This window comes from Moschus berezovskii, chromosome 9, assembly GCF_049115385.1.
Source record: "Moschus berezovskii isolate FMDL1 chromosome 9, NW_MosBer_1.0, whole genome shotgun sequence".
Taxonomy (NCBI): Eukaryota; Metazoa; Chordata; class Mammalia; order Artiodactyla; family Moschidae; genus Moschus; species Moschus berezovskii.
In genome coordinates, this window is record NC_142468.1 from 104,021,333 (window position 1) to 104,033,409 (window position 12,077).

Below are 12,077 nucleotides of genomic sequence, written 5' to 3' on the forward strand. Positions count from 1 at the left end.
TATCTAAAAAGACATTCTATTTTGTTCAGAATTAGAGAAGTACAAAGAAAGCTATAATAAATATATCTCTTTTCCCCCCAAATTGACAAAGATCAAAAATAATGTTGAGAAAAACAGCAATCTCTTCCCTTACTGGTAGAGCATAAATTGGTACAATATCTATGGAGGACATTTTGCCAAAAAACTATCAGAATTTATTTTTTTTTAATTTATTTATTTTAATTGAAGGCTAATTACTTTACAATATTGTATTGGTTTTGTCAAACATTGACATGAATCTGCCCCGGGTGTACATACGTTCCCCATCTTGAACCCCCCTTCCACCTCCCTCCCCATCCCATCCCTCTGGTTCATCCCAGTACACCAGCCCCGAGCATCCTGTATCATGCATCGAACCTGGACTGGCGATTCATTTCACATACAATAATATACACGTTTCAATGCCATTCTCCCAAATCATTCCACCCTCGCCCTCTCCCACAAAAAACTAGAAATAGAACTGCCATACAACTCAGCAATCGCACTCCTGGGCATACACACCGAGAAAATAACTATCAGAATTTAAAGGGCATACCCTCTGACTCAGCAATTCCACTCTTAGGTATTTATCTGAGGAGTATACTCACAAATAAGAAAAATGACATGTGTACAAGAATATTGACTACTGTTTCTAATAGTAAAAGATTGGAACAATCCAAATCCCATTAATTAAGGACTAATTAGATAAATTATTGTATATACATAGGGTGAAATATACTATATAACTGTTAAAAATGAAGATCTGTACATGTTGATATAAAAGTACCCTCAAAGTTAAAGAAAAAGTGAGATGAAAGAGATCTGTCTTGGGCCATCTTTCATATGAAGAAAGATTACATAAATATCTACATATTTATGTTCATAAACACATTGTGTATCTCTGAAAGAAGAAACTAAGAACAGTGATGCTTTTGAGAAACAGAACTGGGTATCTAGGGACAGGGAGAGAAGGAAATATTTTCTCTGTACATACAAGCCTTTGTATATTTAAAATTTTTCCATATGCATGTATTTCATTTAAACAATATTTTTTTTACTATGAAATTGGAACCAAAGTAACATTTTTTCATACTTCTGTGATTCTTTGAGAAACTAAAAAGAAGACTGTTTCTCAGAGGAAAATTAAAAAAAAAAAAAGAAACTGACAACCTCTTCATGTCATCTCACTAAAATTCTTTTGTTCAGCCAGAACAAAGTAAGAAATGTCTTCCTCTTCTGAGGACCTATGAGAATAACAAACTATGAAAAAGTGAAAGCAGCTTTTTAAAAATAACTGTTGTATCATCTTCCTCCATAGTCACTTATTCACTATAACAAACACATTCAATATGTTAGGCACTGAACTGGAAGGGACAAGCCATATACAGAAGCAAATAAGACACATTTCCTTCTCTTCTGGGGATCATGAACAAGTAGTAAATGAAGCAAGATGTTCTATAAACAAGGGAATTTTAAGTTGCTATGGGAGCAGGTAAAGGAAGGCACGGATAAAAACCCATGAGTATGAAGGGGTAAGAAATCATGGCAAGTTCCGAAAAATGCATATAACCATTCCCAGACCACTATCTGTTTACTTGTATACTACAATATACAGAATAGAAGTATTCCTCAAATAGATGTCCATGTAGCATTTACCACCCATCATGACTTATATTTGGCCAAACCTATTAATATATTAATAAGCATCCTTAATCGAAATAAATACAATTTCAAGATGGAATATAATTCACAATTCATCAAACAGATATAGATAGAAAAATGGCTGATTCATGCTGATGTTTGGTAGAAACCAAAGCAATACTATAAATCAATTATCCTTTAATTAAAAATAAATAAATCAAAAAAAGGCCCAAAAAAAGACAAATAGAAATAAAGAAGCACATCATTGGGATAGAGGTATTAAAATATAAAACTCAATCTTCAGATGCCATCACAGTACAAATATTACTGATATTTATTATTAGTATTTGTTTCCAGGGAACTCAACCTACAAGACCATGTCACTTACAAAGAAAATAACACTTGAGTGCTTAAGTAAATCAATGAGCCAAAAAAGACACATCAACCTACCTCAGATCTTTCATGAGAGTGAAGTATTTCAGTGAGCGGCAGATGGCCAAGGGCTGATCATTTTCCATGACAAAGTAGAACTGTGCAGTTGTTCTGGGGGAAAAAAGTAGAACCAAGTGATGAAACCGGAATAGGAAATGGTCTTGGCTTTCGAAAGCAAATTGTCCTATATGTTGGACTTAAAAGTTGTGAAGTAATTTTAAAAGTCACAATAGCTACACTAGCTAACTCTCAATGTGCCTAAAATGAACTTCCACTTTAGCCATGCTAGTAATGTACAGCCTCAAGCATACCATTCATATCTTCATTTTATAGATGAGGGAACTAAAGCCTAGATTGAATAAGCAAGTTGCCCTAACAGTTAATGAGTGTTGGAACCAGCTATGACTCCAAAAACCATACTATAACGTGTTATGCTATGGCATCTCTTAATGTTAGGTTATCACATGTGAGCTCCCGAGCTAAGCATTTTGTATACAATCTCTCTTTTAATCCTCATTACATTATATGAGCCATTACCATTTTACATGTTTTACAGAGTAGAAAACTAAGGCCTGGAGAGAATAGGTAACAATTTACCAGTAATACAGTTTAACAGTAACTAGAAAAGCAGGGATTCAATCAGGTTTCTCTGAGTCCAAACTCATATTCATCATCACCATTTATTTGTCATAGCAGACTTACATATATTGTTTAAAAGCAGGAAAAATTCTCCATGTGCCTCTAAAGCTGAAATAATATTCAACTATTATTGTTTGGGTAAATGGTTGATAAAAACTTAATGAATAAGTATAGCATACTATTGTAAATGCAATATGGCACACGTGCAGAAAAATTAAAATCTAGTCTTTAGAAAAAAATACAAAGGGAAGCATTTCAAAATATTTGAAATGGCAACGTTTGGGCAGTAATATGGAGGTTTGGGAGGTCTTTTTTTTTTTTTTTTCTATTTTGGGTTTTTTTTTTCCCAATTGTATGCTTTATTTTCAAATGTTTCAATACCAAGTACAGATAGTCCCCAACTTACTATTTAACCAGTTTTCAGCTTTACAGTTGTGAGAAAATAATACACATTTGGTAAAAACCATACTTTGAATTTTTATATTTTTCTGGCCTGTTGATAAGTAGTATGATACTCTCTCACAATGCTAGGTTCAGCTCTGAGCCACAGCTTCCAGTCAGTCACATGATCATGAGGGTAAACAACCTATACACTTATACCATTCAGTACCCATGCAGCCATTCTGTTTATCATTTTCTGTACAGTGCTCAACAAATCAACAATAATATTTATTATGAAAATTCAGCAATTTTATGATGAAATAAGCTTTATGTCAGATGACTTTAGCCCAAAAGTAAGCTAATACATGTTCTGAGAACATTTAAGGTAAACTAGGCTAAACTGTGATATTCGGTAAGTTAGGTGTAATAAATGCATTTTTAAGGCTCAAGAGGGAGGAGATATATGTATAATTATGGCTGATTCGTGTTGTTGTACTGCAGAAACCAACACAACATTGTAAACCAATTTTCCTCCAATTAAAAAATTGAAACATTTTAGAGCATTTACTTACCATATTTTCAATTTTAAAGGTTTTATTAGGATGTAAACCTATTTCAGGTTAAGGAAGATATGTAATAGTATATAAAGAATACTTTGAATCTCCAGTAAGTTATTTTGTAAATAATGATAATGATAAATCTAGCTCAGTTTCCCAGTTTAAAAGAACTAGCATATCTTAAGGATGCTCGTCTATATAAAACCTCACTAACCATTTGTCCCTTATTTTTTCTAACAAAACTAGTATTTGTAACTTCAAAATTTTCTTAATTTTCTGTATTTTCTTAATTTTCTCTGAATTAAATTAAGAGACAGCCACAAGGTACCCTGAGGGAATGGGAGCTGGAGTTGAAGATAGAAAAGTGAGCCCTTAGTATTGGACAGAAGGGAAGAGGTCCCTTAGCCCATCCAGCTTCTCATCAGTCAGTTTCACTGGTACCATGCAGAAGAGGGGAAGTTTCTCAACTTTGATATATCAACTGATAATGTATAAAGGAAGGTGAAATCATGCTAGCAACATTTCAAACTGAAGACTGTTATCAATCATATTGCATACTTTCTAGTTCTGAATTAATATGTCCCTACAGAGTTGGAGAAGGAAATGGCAACCCACTCCCGTGTTCTTGCCTGGAGAATCAAAGGGACGGGGGAGCCTGGTGGGCTTCTGCCTATGGGGTCACACAGAGTTGGACACGACTGAAGTGACTTAGCAGCAGCAGCAGCAGCAACAGAGTTGGCCACAGTTTACATTTCACTACTATTTAAATTGATATTTCTCAAAAGTACAAATGAATTTCTAGAATAAAGTAAATAGGTCTGCAAAATTTAATACAAATCACAATTTACAACCCTGTTTATTTATAAATATGGATAGATGCATACTTAAGTATATATATAAACATATTTGAGAAGATATGGAAAATAATTCTAAAGAAATATCACAAAGTATAAACTGAAGAAGCTTTTGCATTTTACTTCAGTGATAGAGTCATACAAAATATGTTCTGGATACTAATGGGCCTTTATATCTAAGATATAGTTCATTTCCTATCCCAAGGTCAATGTTCTTTAGCGCTCCAAGTTCTTATCATTAATAATTGTATAAAATATCTGTGGCACTTTTTCGTATTTTTTCTTCTGAAATATTCATGTTAAATTCCCATAATAAATGAGGACAAGTTTTAATGTTCTTTGCATTTCTCTATTTTTCCAATTTTCATATTCATTCACAATCCAGAGTAGTGGCACATACAAAGTAAATATTCAGTGATGGATTTCTGGGAGTCATATATTCCATCAGGTGTAAGCCACAAAAGATATGCAGCAAAAAGCAGAATAACATTTACTTGCTAATATGTTACTACAGCTGAAATAACTCCCTAAAACCTTTCTCTATATTTTTGCAATTTTTCTTCTTTTTGTTATCTTCTTTTCAGTTCAGTTCAGTTCAGCTAAATCATAAGAAAAATTGTATTTTGTTTGCAGATGTTTAAAAAGACTAACTGCTTCCAAATAAGACCTTGAGAACCAGGGGGGAAAAAAGGCATATTTGATAAATAAAAGTGAGCTGATTACTGGTATTGTTTTTTATTATCAAACAAAACTTCAGCTTTGCAGAAAAGTTGCAATAATAGTAAAGTACAAAATGTCTATATGCCCTTCATCCGGACTTCAAATCATTAAAATTTTACCACTATTTCTTACAGTCTCTCTGTGTCCTTTTACATCTATTACCCTCTCTCTGTCCATATGTCTGACTGTCTCTATATACACACCTATTAAGTGTAAGCTGAAGACAACTTACCTAAATGATTTAGTATGTATTTTCTAGAATTAAAAATATTTTCTCACATAACCTCGCATAATGATCAAAGTTAAGAAATCTATGCTGCTTTAATACCATTATGCAATATAAAGACCTTATTCTGTAATTTCCCAAATTATACTGCTCGTATCTTTTATAGCAAAAGGTGAAGAGAGATTTTATTTTTCTGGCCCATGATCCAATCAAGTTTAGATACTGATCATTTTTTAAAATAAAATGAGCCTTTTTGTGTTAGTAAATTGGTGAAAACCTCAAAGATTTAAAACAGACTTTTAAAAGAAAACTCAATTCTTGGGAAAAAAAATTTTTATTCAAAATTAAAATTTCTTATTTGAAACTGTAGGTAACTCTTTCTAAATGATAAATGCTTATCAGATTCAACACAAGATTTCTATTTTTTCTACAGAAAAAGGCCATGATAGTCTGGGGGAAAGAGGGATTGCACAGCTTCGTTACTCCCTAAAACCAGTCTCCTCTGTCTGATAGCAAGACAAGCACCTGTCCCCAGCACCCACAGTTGACAACAACTTATCAGAAGACCAAAGAACAAACTCCAGCAAGACGAACACCTTGGCTTGGGTTTTGTTTGACAGAATCTCCCCTGATCATATGAGAAGTGTTCTGAACAGATTTGGTGAGTGACTGATGAACCTGTCGATTGAATCTCTGGCCATCTCGAAGAGACTAAAACTAAGGAAAAGATATTACTTCCTCCATCACTGGGGAAAATAAAAGCAATAATGAAGGCACAACTGTCTCCAGAGGAGATAGGAAGTGAACACGGGAAGAACTAGCATAGACCTGTCTCCTGGCACAATCCTTCTAGAGGCAGCAAATGATTCCTCAAGGAGGACGAGACAAGCTGTGCTTATAACCCATGGATCCTAAAGCACATACATTCACTGATCCCCATCCAACCTACTCTTCACACCTTCTCTCCCAGCTGGTTACTACAAAGACAACTGCTTCTACTCAGAAAAGTCTGTAAAAAACTGAGAAGCTTCAGTTGAGAATCCCTTTCTTACTTCAGGAAAGAAGGTAATTCAGTTTTTAGAAGAGAAAAATATTAAAATATAGACGGAGAATCTACATCTCTGGAGAAAAATGTCTCCTGTAACTCCGCCACAATTTTACCCAAAACATCTAATATTTACCTCATGTCAGATATTGAGAAGCTGCTTCCACCTTGTCAATTTATTATTCCATTCAATAGTTTTCATAACAACCCTCTGGGGAAGGTGTTATCATCTCCATCTGACATCTGAGGAAACTAAGAGTCAAAAAATAACTGGCTTATAGAATTGGCCACGACAATGCAATGTTTAGGTGTTGGAATTCAAATCCTGGGCTCTTGTATCCAAATTCAGTACAATTTCTAGCATAACATAATTGGCTGCCACTCACCAGTAGTGGATAAATACACTTTGCTTTGGGCTTTTGAAAAAGTTTAAACAATAGGATATATATGTATATGTATATATATATACCCTATGTATATTGCTAGGCATTTTAAAACTATTCTTTCTGTAATCTTCAAAATGCCCTCTGTAGTTGTATTCACTTCACCTTACAGAAAAGGACACAAAACCATGGAGAGGTTAATACTTGGTCTAGCATCCATGGCTATAATGTTGTGGAGGTAGGATTCAGACTCAGGTGGTCCAGTTCTGGAAGCTGTGCTTCTGTATGGAGTAGCCTGTCCAGGCCAGCAAGGAAAGGACTGTGCTCACAGGGGAATCATCCAGGCTGGCTGCTGAGAGAAGTTAGTGAGGATACCAGGACTCCACTCCACTGTAGAAAACAAAACTCTATTGTTTTCAGGCTTGGAATATATTTCTTCCAAAATATGTTTTATGTATAGATATTAAGGAAGCTTTTATTCTCTTCATTATAATGCATACATTTTCCAAAATTTCAATAATAACCAAACTTTATAATCAGAAACATAATTTTGAAAAAAAGCAATTAATAAAACAATTAAAACTATTTTGTGCCACAATTTTAATAAAACAATGAACCCAACAGACAAGGTTCTTGCCCTCATTTGGCTGGCAAAGATACACACATAAGAAACAAAAGAATTTCAGACTTTGATAGGAATTTACAAACAAAAGAATGACAGAGATACTTACATAAGGTGTTCAGAAGAACAGAATAATTAGGCTGGAAAGTGAAAAATGGGCTCCAGATACATTTCCAGGTGAATAGAACATTTAAAGCAAAGAACCCAGTCAGTAAAGAAGTTGTGCATTCCAGGATACAAAGAAGGCCTGTGTAAATGAAGAAGGGGGAATAGGAAAAGACAGATCAGAAAAGGGAAAAGGGAAGAAAATGGTAAAATAGGTGGAAGCCAGATCATTCAGGGGCCCATGTATCATAAAAGGGAACTTGGATTTTATTCCAGGTTGAGTTGTGGGATGTTTCTGCATAAGCAAATTGCATGATCTTATTTACACTCTTAAAAGGTCAGTCTGTCTGCTGTGTAGAGAACTGATTGTATAGAAGCAAAGGCAGGAATCAGAGAAATCATTTGGGAGACCTTTGCAGTAATTTAGAGAAATAATATGAGTAACTTAAACTATTAGGGTGCTGGGGAAAGAGAGAAGCAGATGCATCAGGGCTCAAGGCGTATTTTAGAAATAAACATAACTACAGCTGAACTGTGTACAAAGGATAGTAGAAAGAGAGATGTGCTATTAAAACATAATGAAAGTTTTAATTCAGCATTCACTTCAGCGAAGTGAATCAGCTATAGACATACATATATCCCTTTTTTTGGATTTCCTTCCCATTTAGGTCACCACAGAGCACTGAGTAGAGTCCCCTATGCTATACAGTAGGTTCTCATTAGTTACCTAGTTTATCCATAGAATTGTAATCTCTCAGTTCATCCCAACTCCTCCTTCCCCTTCTTGGTATCCATATATTTGTTTTCTATGTCTGTATCTCTATTTCTGCTTTGTAAATAAGTTCATTGGTATCATTTTTCTAGATTTCACATAAAATTGATATAATATTTGTTTTTATCTTTATGATTTACTTCACTATGTGCAACAGTCTCTAGATCCATCCATGTATCTGCAAATGGTACAATTTTGCTCCTTTTTATGGCTGAGTAATTTTCCATTGTACCACATCTTCTTTATCCATTCACCCATCAATGGACATTTAGGTTGCTTCCATGTCCTGGCTATTGTAAATAGTGCAGCAATGAACATTGAGGTGCAATGTATCTTTTTGAATTATGGTTTTCTCCTGGTAAATGCCCAAGAGAGGGATTGCTGGGTCATACGGTAGCTCTATTTTTAGTTTTTTAAGGAACTTCCATACTGTTCTCGATAGTGACTATATCAATTTACATTCCCACCAACAGTGTACGGCGGTTTCCTTTTCTCCACACCTTCTCCAGAATTTACTGTTTGTAGATTTTTTGATGATGATCATTCTGACTGGTGTAAGGGGATACCTCATTGTAGTTTTGATTTGCATTTCTGTAATAGTGAGCAATGTTGAGCATTTTTCATGTGTTGGTTGGCCATATGCATGTCCTCTTTGGAGAAATTTCTGTTTACGTCTTCTCCCATGTTTTGATTCGGTTGTATGTTTTTTGAAATTGAGCTGCATGAGCTGACAGATAAATTTACAAGCTGAGCAAAAGCATAGAGAAGCTGAACACATAATGCAGTCATCTTCTCCCCTCCCAGTCTCACTCTAGCTGAAGCCAGCAAGGCACTGAGGTAATGCACATTAAGATAGAAATGGACAGAATCATGGGAGTTATTATTGAACACATGAGTGAGTACCCCTTGACCTGAGAACCAAGTAATACTGATTTTGACCGAGAAGAATGGGTTCCAAAGTGCTGTGCACAGCACTGCATTTTTATCACAGAGAATAGACAGAACTATTTCAACATGGTCATATTATTGATATATTAATTTTATTATTCAAGAAATCTATTTAGATGGCCTCTTTCTTGGTGCTATTTTTTTAAGGAAATTTTCCCCATCAAAGTTGATTGATTTACTTATGAAATTGTCAGATAATGATAATAGGGAGAATGAATCAACAAGTTAGGTTGGAAGATAGCCAAATGTCAACTTTTAAATGGCATCAAAAGTCACACATGTTTTCCTGCTTCAAAATCACATGATCCAACAAGGTACCTGCCTACAAGCAGCTACATTAGGTGACAACTCAAGGAGTACATAGGAAATGCAATTTTCCACTTATTATAAGGAAATTATAGAAACCCTTCTAAATGCAAGATCATGTACACCCCCAGTCATCACCATGACACTACTGTTTGACATAGCAATAACTTCAGCCTACCCTTAAGAAGCAGTTTGCCAAGAAGAACAATAACTCAATGTATTTAATTCAAAAGAATTACACATTGCATTCTCCTACTGGGATAAGCTACATGAGGTATGAGTTTTAATCTCTTGTGTTCATTGCTGTATCCCCAATATTTAAACGTAAACACTCAATTATAATGAATTAATAACAAGTAAATAAATCTCAGCTTCATGTTGGGACAAAGAAAATGAAGCTCCTCTGCTATTCCAGGGATATTCAGTAATTATGACCTTTCACAGCTCGCAGACTCATGAAAATCTCCAACACCCCCAACACCTCCAGCACCATCACTGGCTTCATCCTCCTGGGCTTCCCTTGCCCCAGGGAGGGGCAGATTCTCCTCTTTGTGCTCTTCTCTGCTGTCTACCTCCTGATCCTCATGGGCAACGGTTCGATCATCTGTGCTGTGTGCTGGGATCAGAGACTCCACACCCCCATGGACATCCTGCTGGCCAACTTCTCCTTCCTGGAGATCTGGTATGTCACCTCCACTGTCCCCAACATGTTGGCCAACTTCCTGACAACAAGCTCATCTCCTTCTCTGGGTGCTTTCTCCAGTTCTACTTTTTCTTCTCCTTGGGTTCTACAGAATGTTTTTTCTTGGCTATTATGGCATTTGATCGATACCTTGCCATCTGCTGGCCTCTACACTACCCCACTCTCATGACTGGACGTCTCTGCACCAATCCTGTGATCAGCTGCTGGGCACTTGGTTTCCTCTGGTTCCCCGTCCCCATCATCATCATCTCCCAAATGTCCTTCTGTGGGTCCAGGATCATTGACCACTTCCTGTGTGACCCAGGTGCTCTTCTAGCACTCACCTGTGCGAGAACCTCAGTAATGGAATTTTTTGGGCAGTCATAAGTTCTCTCCTCTTATTTATTCCTTTCCTCTGCATCATGGGGTCCTATGCTCTGGTCTTGAGAGCTGTATTAAAGTCCCTTCAGCAGCTGGACAAGGGAAGCTTTCTCTACCTGTGGGTCTCATCTGGCTGTGGTCTCACTCTTCTATGGCTCAGTGATGGTCAGGTATCTGAGCCCAACATCTGGGCATGATGCTGGAATACAGAAGCTTGTGACTCTGTTTTATTCAGTGGGAACCCCACTCATTCATCCTGTGATCTATAGTCTGAGGAACAAAGATATAAAATATGCCCTGCAGAAATTTCTGGAAATACAAAAATAAGAAACTTGGTCAAAAAACAAAAGGGGAAATCTTTGGGCAACTGGGCTATCTTTATACTTTTCCAGGTTAAAAAATCTTAAGTAAATAGTGAGTACCAACTCAATGTACATGAGTTGAGTAAACTCCAGGAGTTGGTGATATACAGGGAGGCCTGGCATGCTGCAGTCCATGGGGTTGCAAAGAGTAGGACATGACTGAGTGACTGAACTGAACTGAACACTTTGAGAACTGTTCATCTTATTGTTGAACCTATTCATCATGGCTATTCGTACTTTTCCCAAAATTTTAGGAGAAAGGACTCAGAGACTTTATCCAACTCCCTCATTCTGCAGATCAAGAAAGTGAAGAATGGAAAATTTGAGTGATTTGCTCTGGTAATAACTTTAAAATGTTTAGAAAAATCTTTATACTTCTCATTCTACTCATAAAGAGAGAAATACATAATAAACTATAAGAAAATATTGAAGGGTTTGGCATTCTGGTGTACAACCATCAAATATTCTTTCATGTAAAAGGGGAAAGCATGCATTACTGATAAAAGTCTAAACTGGTGCAACTTCTACTTAGGCCATTGCAAACAATTTCAGAAAATTTAAAATTCACATATCCATTATCCCAGCAATTGTACTCACTCTTAGATACACAATCTACACATATAATCATACATATGTGAGAAATGCATTTTTAGAACCCACTCAAATGCCTATTTATTGAGACATATTTCAATATGTATGACATTCATGCAATGGAATATGATGTAGCATTTCTTAAATGGGAGAATTTTAGATATACAGATATGGAACTACCTCCAACTTATATTTGTTATTAAGTGAATAAATGATGCATAGTATGTAAGTTGTCATTTATTGATGAGATTATAAATTTGTCCTTGTGGTTTAAAAAAAGGAATATCTTTCATAGGATAAATAAGAAACCTAACCATGGTTGCATTTGGCAACAGGATGTCTTGAAGAAGGAAGAAAGACTTATTTTCACTCTTTGGTATCTTTGAAACAAAATTTTATAGATAATAACGAT

The 12,077-nt window shown here is 35.6% G+C and overlaps 1 protein-coding gene across 5 annotated transcripts in view; it reads left to right on the forward strand.

The window, feature by feature from the left end:
* Positions 1-11,511, forward strand: part of LOC148776847 (olfactory receptor 11G2-like) — a 54,214-nt gene extending 42,703 nt beyond the window's left edge. For 3 of the 5 annotated variants that reach the window (XR_016038327.1, XR_016038329.1, XR_016038330.1), the window contains exon 2: positions 5,902-8,013. The gene's annotated coding sequence lies outside the window, so the exon portion shown is untranslated. Of the gene's footprint in view, positions 1-5,901; positions 8,014-10,093; positions 10,332-11,328 lie in introns of those variants that run through there. The other 2 variants (XR_016038325.1, XR_016038324.1) reach the window with 2 other exon arrangements.
* Positions 11,512-12,077: the final 566 nt, after the last annotated feature.